Here is a 19,116-nt window from a genome sequence, read left to right on the forward strand (position 1 = left end):
ACTTAAAGGGGACTGAACGAGAAGGAACTGAATCAGCCAGACTCTAGCAAACAGTTGTCTACACTGAAAGGGAGCTAGATTGTCTGTATTGAAGAGAAGCTATGGTTGCCATATTGGGCCATAAATTCTAAGGAGAGCAGTGGACTTTCAAGGTTCTAGTGAGAAGCTGTAACAACGTACCTCAAGCAGTGGAGTCTTCATTAGTCAGTTGAGGACTGAGAGTAGCTGTGAGCAGCCGTAGCGTTACACTTCAACCAGTGAGACCCTCGCAGGGGAAGATGAAGTTTCGCATAATCATTTGATGGATTGTCATGAGGTGCAAGAGTATGAAGTGCAAGGAAAATGAAGTGTCAGTAGATGTAATTGAGAAGTGCCCATTTATGCATAATGCAAGGGAAATATTTATGAAGAATCGTGCCTATTATCTGATGTACATAGTTCTTAGAAAGTTACTGTTCAGTAAAATGAATATTGTTGGACTGTGGTCTCCCTCACTCACGTCCATAACATCTGTTCCTGCCTTCTAAGTACAAATGACTCTATGTGGTCAGAGCAGACATATCCTGAAGGAAGCACCAGCACACACCTAGCCAGTACCCCCATTTTCATGTAGCATGCCCATGGCAAATGTCCCTCGCCATGTTACAGTAGCAGGCTAGCAGGTGAGGAATCTGACAAAGGGAGATCGCTCCCTTTATCAGCCCATCTGCAAGCCTGCAGCACAATCCACTTCTATGAGAAACAGTTTGTTAGGGATTGGGCTCTCTTCAAGGCCTCTTTCAAGTGCTGGAAGGATGACACAACAGTCGGAGACCACAAGCATGAAAAACAATGGTACCATGGAAAATAGTTATTCTATGCATGCTAAATGTGGAGCAGATTGCAAATATAATGCCCTTTGCCTCCACAATACATGCATTTGGTCTCACTATACCTTGGCTGACTCTCCTGTACAGAAAGTTTGGCCTGCTCCATCGGCTCACCAGCAGGAGGTGTGACTTGCAGCAGCACGGGATGCTGGAAGGCTGAGACCAGCCTGAGGGGGTCCTCTGGCACAGGAAGATACTTGGGCTTACTCCTGAGCATTCTCGTGGAAGCGGATATCAATCCTAGAAGCCCGATGTATAAGAACATCCACGGAAGATGGTAGATCCACGCCTGCCAATTCATCCTTAAAGGGAACCTGTCACCCCCAAAATGGAAGATGAGCTAAGCCCACCAGCATCAGGGGCTTATCTACAGCATTCTGGAATGCTGTAGATAAGCCCCTGATGTATCCTGAAAGATGAGAAAAAGAGGTTATATTTTACTCACCCAGGGGCGGTCCCACTGCGGTCCGGGTCCGATGGGTGTTGTGGTCCGGTCCGGGGCCTTCCATCTTCTTACGATGACGTCCTCTTCTTGCATTCATGCTGCGGCTCCAGCGCAGGCGTACTTTGTCTGCCCTGTTGAGGGAAAAGCAAAGTACTGCAGTGCACAGGTGCCGGGCCTCTCTGACCTTTCCCGGCGCCTGCGCACTGCAGTACTTTGCTGTGCCCTCAACAGGGCAGACAAAGTACACCTGCACCAGAGCCGCAGCGTGAATGCAAGAAGAGGACATCATTGTAAGAAGATGGGAGGCCCTGGACCAGACCACGACACCCATCGGACCCGGACCGCAGCAGGACCGCCCCTGGGTGAGTATAATATAACCTCTTTTTCTCATCTTTCAGGATACATCGGGGGCTTATCTACAGCATTCCAGAATGCTGTAGATAAGCCCCTGATGCTGGTGGGCTTAGCTCATCTTTGATTTTGGGGGTGACAGATTCCCTTTAATTCGTCCAGACTGGCCCTACCAGAAGGTTGCCACGAGGGCTTCTTCAATCCAGGCTGGCTTCAGAGTCAGGGTATGAAAGCATAGAGAACACTGTGACACTACGTCTACGCCTTCTCTTAGATTCAACAGTGACAAAGTGGCTGAGGAGGCGCAGCCTGGTACCTCAAACACTGCTCAGAACTGCTCCAGTAATCTCTCTAATTAGCGGGTCTTTAGACCTCCATGCTCCCAAATGGGATTAGCCCATGCCAGTGCTTGTCCAGATAGCTGAGTCCTTAAACACTATCTTGGTTTGGTCTGCAGAAAATAGATGGACGTGGAGAGAGAAGTTTATCTGCCACTGGTTAATGAAGTCGCGGCTCTCCTTGGGATCTCCATCACAGAGGGACAGAAGCAGAAACTGGAGCGGTTCTCTACGAGAGGCAGTCTGTCCTGTAGTAGGATTGTCATGAATGGTAGAGGTAGTAGGTCATTACAGGTCAGATCTTGCAGCTGAGTTGTCACCATGTTGATAACCTGTATCAGCTAGTATTAACCCTCTCATTGAAAACGGACGTCCTCGTTCAGCAATTGTACATTGTCTAGGGGTCTCTGGGTCCTGATTTGTCAGCGGGTTCTATGGCCTGAACTTACTGTAATGCTGGTGGATGTGTACCCACCTCACTATGGGCCGGGCTTAGCCTAAAGGGGAGAGACTAAGTGTCTACAAGAAACTCACTAGAGCCTTTGGTGGTGAAGAATAGGCTGGCTGCCGGTAGACACCAGATACCACTCCAGGGCAAATTGTGCAATTTGCTATATTGCTTCTTAACAAGCATACTTCATTGGCACATATGACCTTATAGAATCTGTCACTTTATTCTTTCATATAGTATGTGAGTTTGATATAGTGTATTATACAGTGTATAATGTGCAGTTTTCTACTTATATCCCATAGCCCTGCATGTATATTCTATATTGTGAAGTTCAGTGTTTATGCAATTCATTACTATAGGTAGGAGTATTTAACTCCACCTGATATTGCTTGTACACTACCCACATATCACATTTCGATCCGTCTGTTTCAAACCATTGTCAGTATGCTAAATATGCGCTATCTTCAATTATTACAATCATGTCATGATTAAGGGAGCTCAGTCTCCAGAAACGCGTTGAGATTCTTACCCATATTGTTCGTGCTGAAGTCTGTATCCTCTATGCTTAAAGTTTGTGAATAAAGAAAACTCTTTTTTACGGATTCGGTGAAGCTGGACATTCTCTTCTTTTTTTGGACATTATACGCCTGGACACACCGGGTCCGTGCTCCTGAAGTTTGGTTTATGCATCACGGGTGAGCTGGCTTATATTTCTTCCAACACAGTTTTTGACCAAATGATTTTGATTAGCAACACAGTTTTCGGACAATCTAGTTAGATGCTGGAAGATCAATTTCACACAGGACAGGATCCTTTCCAGCTAACTGACAAGTCCACTATGTTGTTGTAATGCTGCCTCCAGCTAATACGGACCATATCAGATGATGGTGCCAGATGTTGTGGCGTGCTCATAAAGTTTTGCCACATTTCAGCCATGCTAACCCTGCCATCTGAAATGGTGGCAGTGCCCCAGCTGCATTGGGAACTTCCTCCTCTGCCGCTGCCTTGTTCTTCCACTGAGCCCCTCCTATCAAGTGGGAAAGCCATCAGTAGTTCCTGTACCAGCGTGTGCTTGTATTCACGCATTTTGCAATCTCTCTCCAGTGACAGAAGTAATGATGGTACTATGTTCTTGTAGGGGAGATCCAGCAGAGTAGCCACCCAGTAATCAGTACTGGTATCAATATGGGCAACTCGGTGGTCCTTGCACAGGCAAAGCAGCATGTAGTGACTCATGTTTGCCAGACTTTCCAGAGGCAACAAGCTGTCCTTTGTGAGAGGTGTATTGTCTGGGTCCTCTATATTTCCCCAGCCACCCTTCAGTCATGCACTTTGAGTGCCAACTTGCAGTAAACACAGTTCTTCCTCCTCCTCATCTTCCCAAACTGTCCCCTGGCTGTACAGTTGGGTAATTTGCCGCTGTTGGGGCAATAACCCACCCTCTGAGCCATGTGTGGACGACAGGCCTGAGAACAGGCCTGATAACTGTGAATTATCCCTGCTCCTCCTGCTCCTCTTCCTTCTGTGGCACCACCTCATTCATCATCACCTGAGTTGTTTTTTCCAACAGGCATATAACTGGTAAGTAACGATGATGATCGCTGGCCATATTGGTGAAGTATTCAAAGTAGTGCAACATGGCATACACGCCCCGCATGGAGGCCCACATTGGTGGTGAAGTGATGTTGTTACACAGAGCGATTCAGTCGTATGTGCTGCAGCTAAACTCCCCTATCGCCTGCTGCTGCTCGCACAGTCTCTCCAGTATATGCAAAGTGTAGTTCCAACTTGCTGGTATGTTGCATACAAGGTAGTGAGTGGGAAGGCTGAAGTGATGCTGCAGCGCAGACAGGTGAGCAACAGCAGGGTAATAATTTTGAAAACACGCACACACTGCTCAAACTTTCAGCATCAGCTCTGACATATTTGTGTAATTTTTCAGGAAGTTCCTCACCACCAAGTTCAGCACATGAGCCAGGCAAGGCATGTGGGTCAAGCTGGCTAGGCTCAGAGCTGCTACAAAATTTCGCGCACACCATCTGGCTGGCCTTGAATTTGACCGGAACCAAACACTCATCTGTTTGATTCCAGTCCACAGATCCTGCTCGTTGTGGGATTTGTCCCCAAACAGATGCGTTTCAGAACAGCCTGCTGTCATTTTCCCCTTGGCTGTGTTGAAGTTGGTAGTGCAGGTCTTACTGTGACTGATGAAGAGACGGTGGAGGAAAGAGAAACGTCCAGCAATCCTCGGTGGTGGTAGGACATGGGATAGAATACCTTCCGCTTCTGTTCCAGCCGCTACTACATTTACCCAGTGGTTAGTAAGGGACATATAAAGCCCTGGCCGTGCATACTGGTCCACGTAAAGGTGGTTATGTGGACCTGTCCACCAGGGCCGGCGTCAGCACCCGGCACAGCGGGCAAATGCCGGGGCCCTGGGGAGAGAGGGGGGCCCACTCAGGCTGTCATAGATACAGCTGGGAGAGCAGAGCAGGAGATAACATGCTCTCTCCGCCCACAAAGTCACCGCTGGCTGCGTTCTCTTAACCCCTATGTGCCAGCTCTGACACAAGCATCTTATCACTCAGTGAGTGCAGCCAGGCAGGCACACATAGGGGTTAAGAGAAGGCAGCCAGTGTGACATTGTTTGTGGGGGGAGAGAGCACCTTCTCTGCTCTGATCTCCGCCCCTGGCTGGCTGCCGTGCTGCTGAAGTTATGAGGCAGATTCAGGAGGAGCTCCTAGTCCTACCAGTGCATGAGTGAGTGGTGCTGCTATATACTACGTGGGCTGCGCTGCTATATACTACGTGGGCTGCGCTGCTATATACTACGTGGGCTGCTATATACTACGTGGGCTGTGCTATATACTACATGGGCTGCTATATGCTACGTGGGCTGCTATATACTACGTGGGCTGCTATATACTATGTGGGCAGTGTTATATACTACATGGCTGTGTTTATATGCGATCATGAATCGGGGTATGTGTTAAAGGGGGGGCCCACTGAGAATCTTTCGCCCGGGGCCCTCAAAAACCTGGAGCCGGCCCTGCTGTCCACTAATCACAATGAGCAGTGCACATCTTATTTTATCTGCAACATTTGGGTGCGGGGCAGGGATGGCACACCTGGAAAAGTAGTGGCTACAGGGAAGTATTTACTGCGGGACAGCCACCACCATCAGGTTTTTAAAACTATCTATCTCCATCAGTGGGAATGGCAGCATTTCAAAGGCCTGAATTTGGAAATGCTGTCATTCAGGATAATTGCTCATGTGTAGGTAGGGGGGGTATCGCTTCTTTCTCAAGAGTTGGGGGGATGGAAAGCTGAACAGTTCCATGTGACAGTGTGGAGATGCTCAGAGACACTGGTGGTGGTGGAGCTGTTGCATCCTCTCGTTCTGGGGAGGCAGGTGGCCCTGCTGATCGTGAGTGGGAGGAAGAAGCCGAGACCGCAGCAGAAGAGGGAGCAGAAGGATCCTCAGATCTGTCATCTTTTTAAGGTGTGCATTCCACTGCAGCTTGTGCTTGGAATTCAGATGCCTCATCATTCAAGTGGTGCTGAGGTTCAGAAGATTTATGCACCGCTTTAGGCTTTGGACGCAAAGTGTGCAAACTACCAGTTGCTTGTTGTCTGCACATTGCCTTATAAAATGCCATGCCAGGTAGCTCCTTTGAGCTCAAATTGGTGTATTCATCTCAGCAGCGTTTTGCACAGTAGCAGCCGATGTACTGGCTAGGGGCTGCCCCCTGTGCTTTTGCACCTTGCTCCCTCTTTTTCTGTGCTGCTGGGCCTGTGTGACCACCTCCTCCTCATCCGAACTGCGCACTTCACTAGGATGGCCTTCACTCCATGTGAGATCTAGGACCTCATCATCCCCCACATCATCTTTGACCCACTCCTCAGCCCTTCCCTCCTTGCTGGTCTGCACATTGCAGAAAGACGCTGCAGTTGGCAACTGTGTTTCGTCATCCTCTGAGATGTGCTGCGGTGGTCCATTGACCGTGTGCACTAGCCCTCCCATGTACTCATCATCCAACCTAACAAGTGGTTGCGCCTCAATGCATTCAGTCTCTTCCACTTGTGGGGCAGGGCAAGGTGAACAGGCCATGGAACCCCAGCCAGCAGAGTCATCAAAAAGCAGAAGAAACTATTGCATGACTTGGGGCTCAGACTGCTTGGCTGATTTGCAAGGGGGTGGAGTGGAAGCCGGATGACCATGGTCCTCAGGTGCCAACTCTGAATTTTCTCCAGTGAACCGAGTATAATAAAATGCAAAGGAACTGATGGCACTCTCAGCCAACCAATCTAACATCTTTTCAACATCTTGTGGCTTCACCATTCGTGTATTGGTATTCTACTGGCACCGAGATGGCGGCAGAGAAAATTATTTTTTAGGCCTACAAATGGCTAAGAAATGGCTGCAGAGTAAAATTATTTTGTAGGCACACTACTCGTTAAAGATACAGCAGCAGAGCAGCAGAGTAGAATTATGTTTTAGGCACACTACTTATATAGACACAGCGGTAGAGTAAAGGTACCTTCACACTGAACAACTTTCCAACGATCACGACCAGCGATACGACCTGGCCGTGATCGTTGGTAAGTCGTTGTGTGGTCGCTGGGGAGCTGTCACACAGACAGCTCTCTCCAGCGAGCAACGATCAGGGGAACGACTTCGGCATCGTTGAAACTGTCTTCAACGATGCCGAAGTCCCCCTGCAGCACCCGGGTAACCAGGGTAAACATCGTGTTACTAAGTGCAGGGCCGGGCTTAGTAACCCGATATTTACCCTGGTTACCATTGTAAAAGTAAAAAAAAAAAAAAACACTACATACTCACATTCTGATGTCTGTCACGTCCCCCGCCAGGGTTAAAACTGCTTTCGGCAGGAGCGCTGCTAATGCACGCGCTGCTGCCGAGAGTTTCCCTGCACTGACTGTGTCAGTGCCGGCAGTAACAGAGGTGACGCCACCGCTGTGCTCTGCTTTACGGCCGGCACTGACAGTGGACGCCGAGGGACATGACAGACATCAGAATGTGAGTATGTACTGTTTATTTTTTTAACTTTTACAATGGTAACCAGGGTAAATATCGGGTTACTAAGCGCGGCCCTGCGCTTAGTAACCCGATATTTACCCTGGTCACAAATGAACACTTCGCTGGATCTGCGTCACACACGCCGATCCAGTGATGACAGCGGGTGATCAGCGACCAAAAAATGGTCCTGATCATTCCACAACGACCAACGATCTCCCAGCAGGGGTCTGATCGTTGGTCGCTGTCACACATAACGAGATCATTAGGGGGATAGTTGCTATGTCACCAAAAGCGTGACCTTGCAATGATATCGTTAACGATATCGTTATGTGTGACGGTACCTTTAAATTAGTTTTTAGGCCCACAAATGGCAATGAGTTGGCTGCAGATTAGATCTATTTACTAGGCACACTACTCGTATATACGCAGCAGTAGAGGAAAATTATTTTTTAGGCCCACAAATTAATTGCATTACTGCTCTAGGCTCTCTGAGTGGGCACTCCACCTATCATCCTCTGGTGGTTTTAATCATAGCAGGATCCTATCTTTCCACATAGATGCAGGCTTCAGCCTAGGAGAGGATTTACATTAGACAGTTTCTCAGCAACGAGAATCGCCTTCTTGCGGCTGCTGGGTACACATAAATTGGCCAATTTATGCGGGAAGCATTCTCAATTTTTCCAATTTTCTAGAGCACTAATACAATTCATAATTCATATATTTCATGTTTTTATGCCATAGTGCTACAGAGTGCAACTTTATTTGTTGGTTATATATGGAGGTGGCTACTCTTAGCTCTCACCTGTACACACCTGGTTTCTGTTTGGAAGTGATAGTCAGACTTTTGTTATTATCTTCTTTTGATTAGCCACCTGATGTGATGCCACATGTGTGTTACGCCACCAGAATGACATTACGCCAAGCTGAAGAGCCACGGGTGCCGAAGGCGATTTTCACCTCTTCCATTGGGCAGAGATCACTGACCTGGCCGCTTGACTGGGTCCTGTGCGCTTAGTAACCCGATATTTACCCTGGTTACCAGTGAACACATCGCTGGATCGGCGTTGCACACGCCGATTCAGCGATGTCAGCAGGTGATCCAGCTGCCTATCGCAGCTAACATCCGGCACTATGTGCCAGGAGCGGTCACGGACCGCCCCCGGCACATTAACCCCTGGCACACCGCGATCAAAGATGATCGCGATGTGCCGGCGGTGCAGGGAAGCATCGCGCAGGGAGGGGGCTCCCTGCGGGCTTCCCTGAGCCCCCCGCAGCAACGCGATGTGATCGCGTTGCTGCGAGGGTCTTACCTCCCTCCCTGCTTGCTCCAGGCCCGGATCCAAGATGGCTGCGGATCCGGGTCCTGCAGGGAGGGAGGTGGCTTCACAGAGCCTGCTCAGAGCAGGCACTGTGAAGCAGCCTGCACTGCTATCAGATCGGTGATCTGACAGAGTGCTGTGCAAACTGTCAGATCATCGATCTGTGATGTTCCCCCCTGGGACAAAGTAAAAAAGTAAAAAAAAAATTTTCCAAATGTGTAAAAAAAAAATAAAAAAAAATATTCCTAAATAATGAAAAAAAAAATAATATTATTCCCATAAATACATTTCTTTATCTAAATAAATAAAAAAAAACAATAAAAGTACACATATTTAGTATCGCCGCGTCCGTAATGGCCCGACCTATAAAACTGGCCCACTAGTTAACCCCTTCAGTAAACACCGTAAAAAAAAAAAAAAAAACAAGGCAAAAAACGACGCTTTATTATCATACTGCCGAACAAAAAGTGGAATAACACGCGATCAAAAGGACAGATATAAATAACCATGGTACCGATGAAAGCGTCATCTTGTCCCGCAAAAAACAAGCTGCCATACAGCATCATCAGCAAAAAAATAAAAAAGTTATAGTCCTGAGAATAAATCAATGCCAAAATAATTATTTTTTCTATAAAATAGTTTTTATCGTATAAAAGCGCCAAAACATAAAAAAATGATATAAATGAGGTGTCGCTGTAATCGTACTGACCCGATGAATAAAACTGCTTTATCAATTTTACCAAACGCGGAACGGTATAAACGCCTCCCCCAAAAGAAATTCATGAATAGCTGGTTTTTGGTCATTCTGTCTCACAAAAATCGGAATAAAAAGCGATCAAAAAATGTCACGTGCCCGAAAATGTTACCAATAAAAACGTCAACTCGTCCCGCAAAAAACAAGACCTCAAATGACTCTGTGGACCAAAATATGGAAAAATTATAGCTCTCAAAATGTGGTAATGCAAAATATATTTTTTGCAATAAAAAGCGTCTTTCAGTGTGTGACGGCTGCCAATCATAAAAATCTGCTAAAAAACGCACTATAAAAGTAAATCAAACCCCCCTTCATCACCCCCTTAGTTAGGGATAAAATTAAAAAAATGTATTTATTTCCATTTTCCCATTAGGGCTATGGTTAGGGCTAGGGTTAGGGCTAGGGTTAGGGTTAGGGTTAGGGCTAGGGTTAGGGCTAGGGTTAGGGCTAGGGTTAGGGCTAGGGCTAGGGTTAGGGCTAGGGTTAGGGCTAGGGTTAGGGCTAGGGTTAGGGCTAGGGTTAGGGCTAGGGCTAGGGTTAGGGCTAGGGTTAGGGTTAGGGTTAGGGCTAGGGTTAGGGCTAGGATTAGGGCTAGGGCTACAGTTTGGGTTGGGGCTAAAGTTACAGTTAGGGTTTAGATTACATTTACAGTTGGGAATAGGGTTGGGATTAGGGTTAGGGGTGTGTCAGGGTTAGAGGTGTGGTTAGGGTTACCGTTGGAATTAGGGTTAGGGGAGTGTTTGGATTAGGGTTTCAGTTATAATTGGGGGGTTTCCACTGTTTAGGCACATCAGGGGCTCTCCAAAAGCGACATGGCGTCCGATCTCAATTCCAGCCAATTCTGCATTGAAAAAGTAAAACAGTGCTTCTTCCCTTCCGAGCTCGCCCGTGTGCCCAAACAGGGGTTTACCCCAACATATGGGGAATCAGCGTACTCAGGACAAATAGGACAACAACTGTTGGGGTCCAATTTCTCCTGTTACCCTTGGGAAAATACAAAACTGGGGGCTAAAAAATAATTTTTGTGGGAAAAAAAAGATTTTTTATTTTTACGGCTCTGCGTTATAAACTGTAGTGAAACACTTGGGGGTTCAAAGTTCTCACAACACATCTAGATAAGTTCACTGGGGGGTCTAGTTTCCAATATGGGGTCACTTGTGGGGGGTTTCTACTGTTTAGGTACATTAGGGGTTCTGCAAACGCAATGTGACGCCTGCAGACCATTCCATCTAAGTCTGCATTCCAAATGGCACTCCTTCCCTTCCGAGCCCTCCCATGCGCCCAAACGGTGGTTCCCCCCAACATATGGGGTATCAGCGTACTCAGGACAAATTGGACAACAACTTTTGGGGTCGAATTTCTCCTCTTACCCTCGGGAAAATACAAAACTGGGGGCTAAAAAATAATTTAGGGGGAAAAGATTTTTTTTTTTAATTTTCACGGCTCTGCGTTACAAACTGTAGTGAATCACTTGGGGGTTCAAAGCTCAAACAACACATCTAGATGAGTTCCTTAGGGGGTCTAGTTTCCAAAATGGTGTCACTTGTGGGGGGTTTCTACTGTTTAGGTACATTAGGGGCTCTGCAAATGCAATGTGACACCTGCAGACCATTCCATCTAAGTCTGCATTCCAAATGGAGCTCCTTCCCTTCCGAGCCCTCCCATGCGCCCAAACAGTGGTTCCCCCCCACATATGGGGTATCAGCGCACTCAGGACAAATTGGACAACAAATTTTGGGGTCCAATTTCTCCTCTTACCCTCGGGAAAATACAAAACTGGGGGCTAAAAAATAATTTTTGTGGGAAAAAATTTTTGTTTTATTTTTACGGCTCTCCATTATAAACTTCTGTGAAGCCCTTGGTGGGTCAAAGCGCTCACCACACATCTAGATGAGTTCCTTAGGGGGTCTACTTTCCAAAATGGTGTCACTTGTGGGGGGTTTCTAATGTTTAGGTACATTAGGGGCTCTGCAAATGCAATGTGACACCTGCAGACCATTCCATCTAAGTCTGCATTCAAATGGCACTCCTTCCATTCCGAGTCCTCCCATGCGCCCAAACAGTGGTTTCCCCCCACATATGGGGTATCAGCGCACTCAGGACAAATTGGACAACAAATTTTGGGGTCCAATTTCTCCTGTTACCCTCGGGAAAATACAAAACTGGGGGCTAAAAAATAATTTTTGTGGGAAAAAATTTTTGTTTTATTTTTACGGCTCTCCATTATAAACTTCTGTGAAGCCCTTGGTGGGTCAAAGCGCTCACCACACATCTAGATAAGTTCCTTAGGGGGTCTACTTTCCAAAATGGTGTCACTTGTGAGGGGTTTCTACTATTTAGGTACATTAGGGGCTCTGCAAACGCAACATGACGTCTCATCTCAATTCCTGTCAATTTTGCATTGAAAAGTCAAACGGCGCTCCTTCCTTTCTGAGCTCTCCCATCCGCCCAAACAGTGGTTTACCCCCACATATGGGGTATCAGCGTACTCAGGACAAATTGTACAACAACTTTTGTGGTCCAATTTCTTCTCTTACCCTTGGAAAAATAAAAAATTTGGGGCGAAAAGATAATTTTTGTGAAAAAATATGATTTTTTATTTTTACGGTTCTGCATTATAAACTTCTGTGAAGCACTTGGTGGGTCAAAGAGCTCACCACACCTCTAGATAAGTTCCTTAGGGGGTTTACTTTCCAAAATGGTGTCACTTGTGGGGGGTTTCAATGTTTAGGCACATCAGGGGCTCTCCAAACGAAACATGGCGTCCCATCTCAATTCCAGTCAATTTTGCATTGAAAAGTCAAATGGCGCTCCTTCGCTTCCGAGCTGTGCCATGCGCCCAAACAGTGGTTTACCCCCACATTTGGGGTATTGGCGTACTCAGGACAAATTGTACAACAATGTTTGGGGTCCATTTTCTCCTGTTACCCTTGGTAAAATAAAACAAATTGGAGCTGAATTAAATTTTTTGTGAAAAAAAGTTAAATGTTCATATTTATTTAAACATTCAAAAAATTCCTGTGAAGCACCAGAAGGGTTAATAAACTTCTTGAATGTGGTTTTGAGCACCTTGAGGGGTGTAGTTTTTAGAATGCTGTCACACTTGGGTATTTTCTATCATATAGACCCCTCAAAATGACTTCAAATGAGATGTGGTCCCTAAAAAAAAATGGTGTTGTAGAAATGAGAAATTGCTGGTCAACTTTTCACCCTTATAACTCCCTAACAAAAAAAAATTTGGTTCCAAAATTGTGCTGATGTAAAGTAGACATGTGGGAAATGTTACTTATTAAGTATTTTATGTGACATATCTCTGTGATTTAATTGCATAAAAATTCAAAGTTGGAAAATTGCGAAATTTTCGTAATTTTCGCCAAATTTCCGTTTTTTTCACAAATAAACGCAGGTACTATCAAAGAATTTTTACCATTGTCATGAAGTACAATATGTCACGAGAAAACAATGTCAGATTCACTGGGATCCGTTGAAGCGTTCCAGAGTTATAACCTCATAAAGGGACAGTGGTCAGAATTGTAAAAATTGGCCCGGTCATTAACGTGCAAACCACCCTTGGGGGTAAAGGGTTTAAGTACATAGAATACCAAATCTATGCTGTGAATTGGCCAGATACAAAAAGTCCTGCATAGGCATAGGATAAATTGATTGATTTTTCAAGTTTTAAACGTTTTCTGTCGAATATCTTCGATGCTAATATGACAAATTATATATGGTTTTGTTCAGAATACAATTTTGCATTCTCTTCCTGTAATATTTTTTAGCTTTTGAAGCAGTTTTGCCTGAAATTATTGCAACAATATGGGAATTGAAAGCAGAACTAAATATTGTACAGCTTTAGATCCAAAATTAGCCAATCACAGATGAGGTTCTTGTGACCATCATAACCTGGATATGGCAGCCGATCACATGCATTACATTGCATCACATCTGCTGCTTTGTTTGTTTGTTTTATCTGTTGGTCTATCTAGTGAATCATACTGTAGAGTTTTATGATGGGAGCCTTCAGATTTTTGTCAGCGGAGGATCGTGTGCGAGTTGTGGTGCTACATGAAGAGGGTTATACTGGCCCCCAGATCGCAAGGAAGGTCGGCTGTAATCACAGTACAGTCGCAAGAATTTTGCAGAAACATAAGCAGCTTGGAATTACCCAGGACAGGCCCAGATCTGGTCGGCCCAGAAAGTCAACTAAAAGGGAGGATAGAGTACTGATAAGAACATCCCTTGCCAATCGAAAGCTCACCTCTCCTCAGCTTCTGCGAAAATGGCAAGAAAAGTGCAATATTGAGGTAGCAACATCAACTGTTAGGAAGAGATGTTTGGAAGTAGGATTGAGAGGGTGCAAGGCCCGAAAGAAGCCATTGATGACAGCCATACAAAGACAAAGGCGAAAACTGTGGGCATTGAAATAGTTAAAATGGAGGAAGGAGGAGTGGGAAAAAGTGCTATTTAGTGATGAAAGCACTTTTCGCATTTTAGGAAATGATGGCAAGTCTTATGTGAGAAGGTTCCCACATGAAGAGTACAGGCCAGAGTGTTTGAGCTCCTCTGTGAAACATCCGAGGAAAGTAATGGTCTGGGGCTGTATGGCAGCCAATGGTGTTGGAAGGCTTCATATTGTGGAGGGTATGGTCAATGCAAAAAAATACATAGAAATCCTTAATAAGAAAATGCTGCCTTCTGCTCAACACTCTGAATTAAATAAAAAATAATAAATCTTAAAAAGTAAAATTTAAGTCTGTGTGAACTTGCATTGGAAGTTAATGAACTTAGAAACCTGTTCACCATTCTACACACTGTACTGGTGTAGGTATGGTTATGCTGTAAAAAAAATTATCAAAAATGCGCATACCATAACAATTTATACACTTGGGACATTCAAAAATGAGTATGGCAAACAATGAGGGAATACAAAAACATATACGGTATGTTCCACCAGTTTCAATGTAGAGGTGCAGAAGTATGAAACATATAGTTTTCTTCACGCCTATGCAGGACGTTTGAACACCATTGCACATGATGAATATTATACTGATCAAAGTGGCACTGCTCACTAATTCCTACCAGAAGTACAAGTTCTCACATCGTAGCATTCCCGCACCCCTTTGTAGCTCCTGAGTGCTGCTGCATACATGATCCTGATATCAAGGCCAAGGTATGGCTGTTGTACTGTATATGGCAATAGCCAGGAGTTACAAAGAAAATAGGAATTAAGAAAAATTAGATCCCCAAATAATAACATATTGCACCGTCACACACAAACATTTAGGCTGCATTTACATGTGCCCAGTTCAGACTGTTGAACAAGCATGATTGGCAAAATATAATTCGGTCTCTTTACAAAGGCTGACGAAGAATGATGGGCACATAATGATCACTACTAGATCTATCTATCCCCATACAATTTCATGTTATCCGCTAAACTTCTGCAGTTTACACAGGGCGATGTGCTGCTGAGAACAATGATTTTTGTCCCGGTATAATCAATCCAATCACCTGATGAATGAGCAGCATTTTGCCCATTAATTGGGTGATTGCTGACATGTTTACACCTATGAACTCTCGTCTGTGCTGCTGGCATTTATACATGTGGATGTTGCATACATGTGTAAAGACATTTATACATGTGTATGAGACATGAACAATGTATGTTACACATAGGTATCCACACAATGCATGTTACACAAACGTGTATGCACAGATTTATACACACAACACATACAGAGATATGCATACGCAGAGCACATACATATGAAGACATTATGAATACACAGAGCACATACATATCCATATACACACACTGTAGAATAATTATTAGGCTGTTTCGTCTTCTTCAGTTCTTTTAGACTTCCGTATGGTACAGGACCCATGGTGACATGACGGCCCCATGACAGTGATGTCACCACAGGTCCTTCTGCATCTCAACATCAAAAACTACAATGATAATGCAGAACTGCTATTATCAATGCAGTGTCTGCAATAAATGCTGGGTGCCCCTAAGAGGGTGGAGGCCCTGATCAAATGTCCAGTTCGCCTCTTCACCAACCCCGGGCTTGTGTGTGACCTAACCCTTTCAGTCCAGTGTAAGATTTTCATGCATTATATGACCCTGATATTGGGGTCAGGAATCTCCACAAAAATATTCTGCCTGTGGCCCTCTGAGAACCTCAATTTAGTTCTGCTACTTCATTTAAATATCTATTGCAATGCAGTACAATAATGATGAAACAGCTCATTTAGGACATTAAAAAAATGGTTATAAGGTTCCAGGGAAGAATTATTCTATTTCCTTACTTGACTGATGCTTTAATATATAAGGAAATCTGCACTTCTGAGAAGCAATAAATAGTAGAAAACCTTCGGTGCTTGAAAAAGCTGAGGAATGTCCAATGCTTTAGCAACTTGCCTGATCATGAAAAAGGCACCTCTGTTTTACCCCCATGGCCCACTGCTAGAACATCACAGCCTGAAAGACTCCTTACAGCTACTTCCTATAAAAGGATCATTGTGCTTATATGGGATTGCTCCAACCTGAAGGAAGCTCTATCAGCCTCATGTAAAATGGCCTCAGACAGATTCAAGATAACATTATCTAGAAGAAGCCACTCAGCCAAAGCAGACCCACCAGAGTATCAATAGCCGAATTAACCCTTTCATCGTTATGCTGGCATAGGGAATGTGCAAAATCCATTACAAACTATACATGGATAAGGGTTAAAAGGAAAGGTGCCATCTACTTTTGTGTTTAGCTAAGATAGAAAAGTGGCTGCACTGGTGACTTGGAGAGACCAGCAAGAAACTAAAGTGCTCAATGGGAAAAGTGCAAAAAGTCACACTTTTTGCATTACAAAATGAGAAAAAAATGTTATCTGTTCCTTGGTTATCTACTAAAGAATGATATTTTTGCAATCTTCCCATGCATTTTCTATCTCAGTGATGAAAGTGTGAATAGGACTAGTTATGGTACAAGGTGAACAATGCATCCCAATCCCATATGCTAACAGCATCATTTAATACCGATTACAGTGGGTCCTTTACTTTGCCATTCCGTACTCCAGTCACTGCTCACCCACCCTCAACATTCCCCTCGAATAATTTATGCAAAGTATGTCTTTATTGCAGTACATTGAAAATAACACTAGGTGGCATGCTAGGGAAATTTACATTTACAGTTTTGAGATTTTTTCCCAAGTTTACAAATTAATTACAAAAAAATAAAGCAAAATAATAAGAAATTGCTATAGACCAATATATATAGCACATCTCAATTAGTGCACCTAACTAAAAGTATTAGGCCGGAGTCACACTACCGTATAATACTGACGAATAGAGTTGAGCGACCTTGACCTTTTTAGAGTCGAGCCGGGTTTCGCGAAACCCGACTATCTCAAAAGTCGGGTCAAGTGAAATTGGCCGATTATGACGTAAAGTCGGGATCGACCGAAACACGAAACCCAATGCAAGTCAATGGGGCAGCATAGTCGGCAGTGAGTGGGGGCCAGGAAAACACCTAGAGTGCCCATTTTAATGTCAAAACCATCCATTCTTCTTAATGAAGCTTGTCAAGCGTAATTTACCTTATAATAATTGGAAGGCATTTGAAATTGGGGTTCATTTGGCTAAAGTTGTGGTGGGTAGGGCTGGTTCAAGTAATTAGTGGGCCCAGGAAATCTGAACCACGTCACGGCAGTGGAGCAGGGAGAGGTAAGTATTTCAACTTTGCAAGTGCTGTGAACCTGAGCAAGCAGGGGGGGCCCACTCGTTGGCATTGGCACTGGCACAGGGCCCCTCAAAGTACAGCGGTGTTTGCACGGCGGGGGCGCCTCCCACCGGCAGCAACACTTTTGCGTACTATGAGAGGCCCTGTGCCAGTGACGTCGCCAACTAGTATTCCTCCCCCCACCTGATGAAGGAACCTGCACTTTCATCTGCACCTTCCTGTTTGTCCCCGTGTAAGGTGGTATGGTATGCGGGAAGGGGGACCTGACTTTCAGCAGGGTCACAATCTTGCAGTGTAGCGTGCACGGGAAATGTTGCGTTATGGGTCAATGTACCAGCAGACTCATCTATCACTGGCTGGGCAATGGGCAGGATGAGGAGGAAACACAGATATAGGCCCAAAGAATAAAGTGGGCTAAATGCAGTTCAAAATTGGTAACACAGGACTAATCAGGGGGCATTGCAGTGGAGGACAACTGGAATGAGAGGCTGACACAGAGAGTAGGCCCAAATCAGTAAGTAGTCGAAATGCAGTTCAAAATTGGCAACAGTAGTAAACAGGCGGCACAGCTTTGTTCAGTGGAGGAGAACAGCAAGGAGTGGCAGACACCGATAGTAGGCCCCAACCCAACTAGTAGGCCAAATGCAGTCTAACATTAACAACTACTTAACGAGCGCCTGAAAACGGAATTTGAGGACAGGAAACCAGGAGAACAGCAAGGAGCGGCAGACACCGATAGTAGGCCCCAAACCAACTAGTACGCCAAATGCAGTTGTTCCGTTTAACCACAATTTAATGAGAGCCTGAAGATAGAAGTTCAGGAAAGGCAACCTGGAGAACACCTTGGAGTGGAACACACCATCTCTCTACACCCCATACCCAATTTGTAGGCCTAATGCAGCGTAGTTTCCAACAACTACTAAACGAGAGCATGATGATCGAAGCATTGGCGAGGAAACCTGGGGAACACCTTGGAGTGGAACACACCATCTCTCTACAGTGGAACACACCATCTCTCTACACCCCATACCCAATTTGTAGGCCTAATGCAGCGTAGTTTCCAACAACTACTAAACGAGAGCATGATGATCGAAGCATTGGCGAGGAAACCTGGGGAACACCTTGGAGTGGAACACACCATCTCTCTACAGTGGAACACACCATCTCTCTACACCCCATACCCAATTTGTAGGCCTAATGCAGCATAGTTTCCAACAACTACTAAACGAGAGCCGGAAGATCGAAGCTCAGGAAAGGCAACCTGGAGAACACCTTGGAGTGGAACACACCATCTCTCTACACCCCATACCCAATTTGTAGGCCTAATGCAGCGTAGTTTCCAACAACTACTAAACAAGAGCATGATGATCGAAGCATTGGCGAGGAAACCTGGGGAACACCTTGGAGTGGAACACACCATCTCTCTACACCCCATACCCAATTTGTAGGCCTAATGCAGCGTAGCTTCCAACAACTACTAAACGAGAGCATGATGATCGAAGCATTGGCGAGGAAACCTGGGGAACACCTTGGAGTGGAACACACCATCTCTCTACAGTGGAACACACCATCTCTCTACACCCCATACCCAATTTGTAGGCCTAATGCAGCGTAGTTTCCAACAACTACTAAACGAGAGCCGGAAGATCGAAGCTCAGGAAAGGCAACCTGGGGAACACCTTGGAGTGGAACACACCATCTCTCTACACCCCATACCCAATTTGTAGGCCCAATGCAGCGTAGTTTCCAACAACTACTAAACGAGAGCATGATGATCGAAGCATTGGCGAGGAAACCTGGGGAACACCTTGGA

Source organism: Ranitomeya imitator, chromosome 3 (genome assembly GCF_032444005.1).
Source record: "Ranitomeya imitator isolate aRanImi1 chromosome 3, aRanImi1.pri, whole genome shotgun sequence".
In the NCBI taxonomy this organism is placed as follows: Eukaryota; Metazoa; Chordata; class Amphibia; order Anura; family Dendrobatidae; genus Ranitomeya; species Ranitomeya imitator.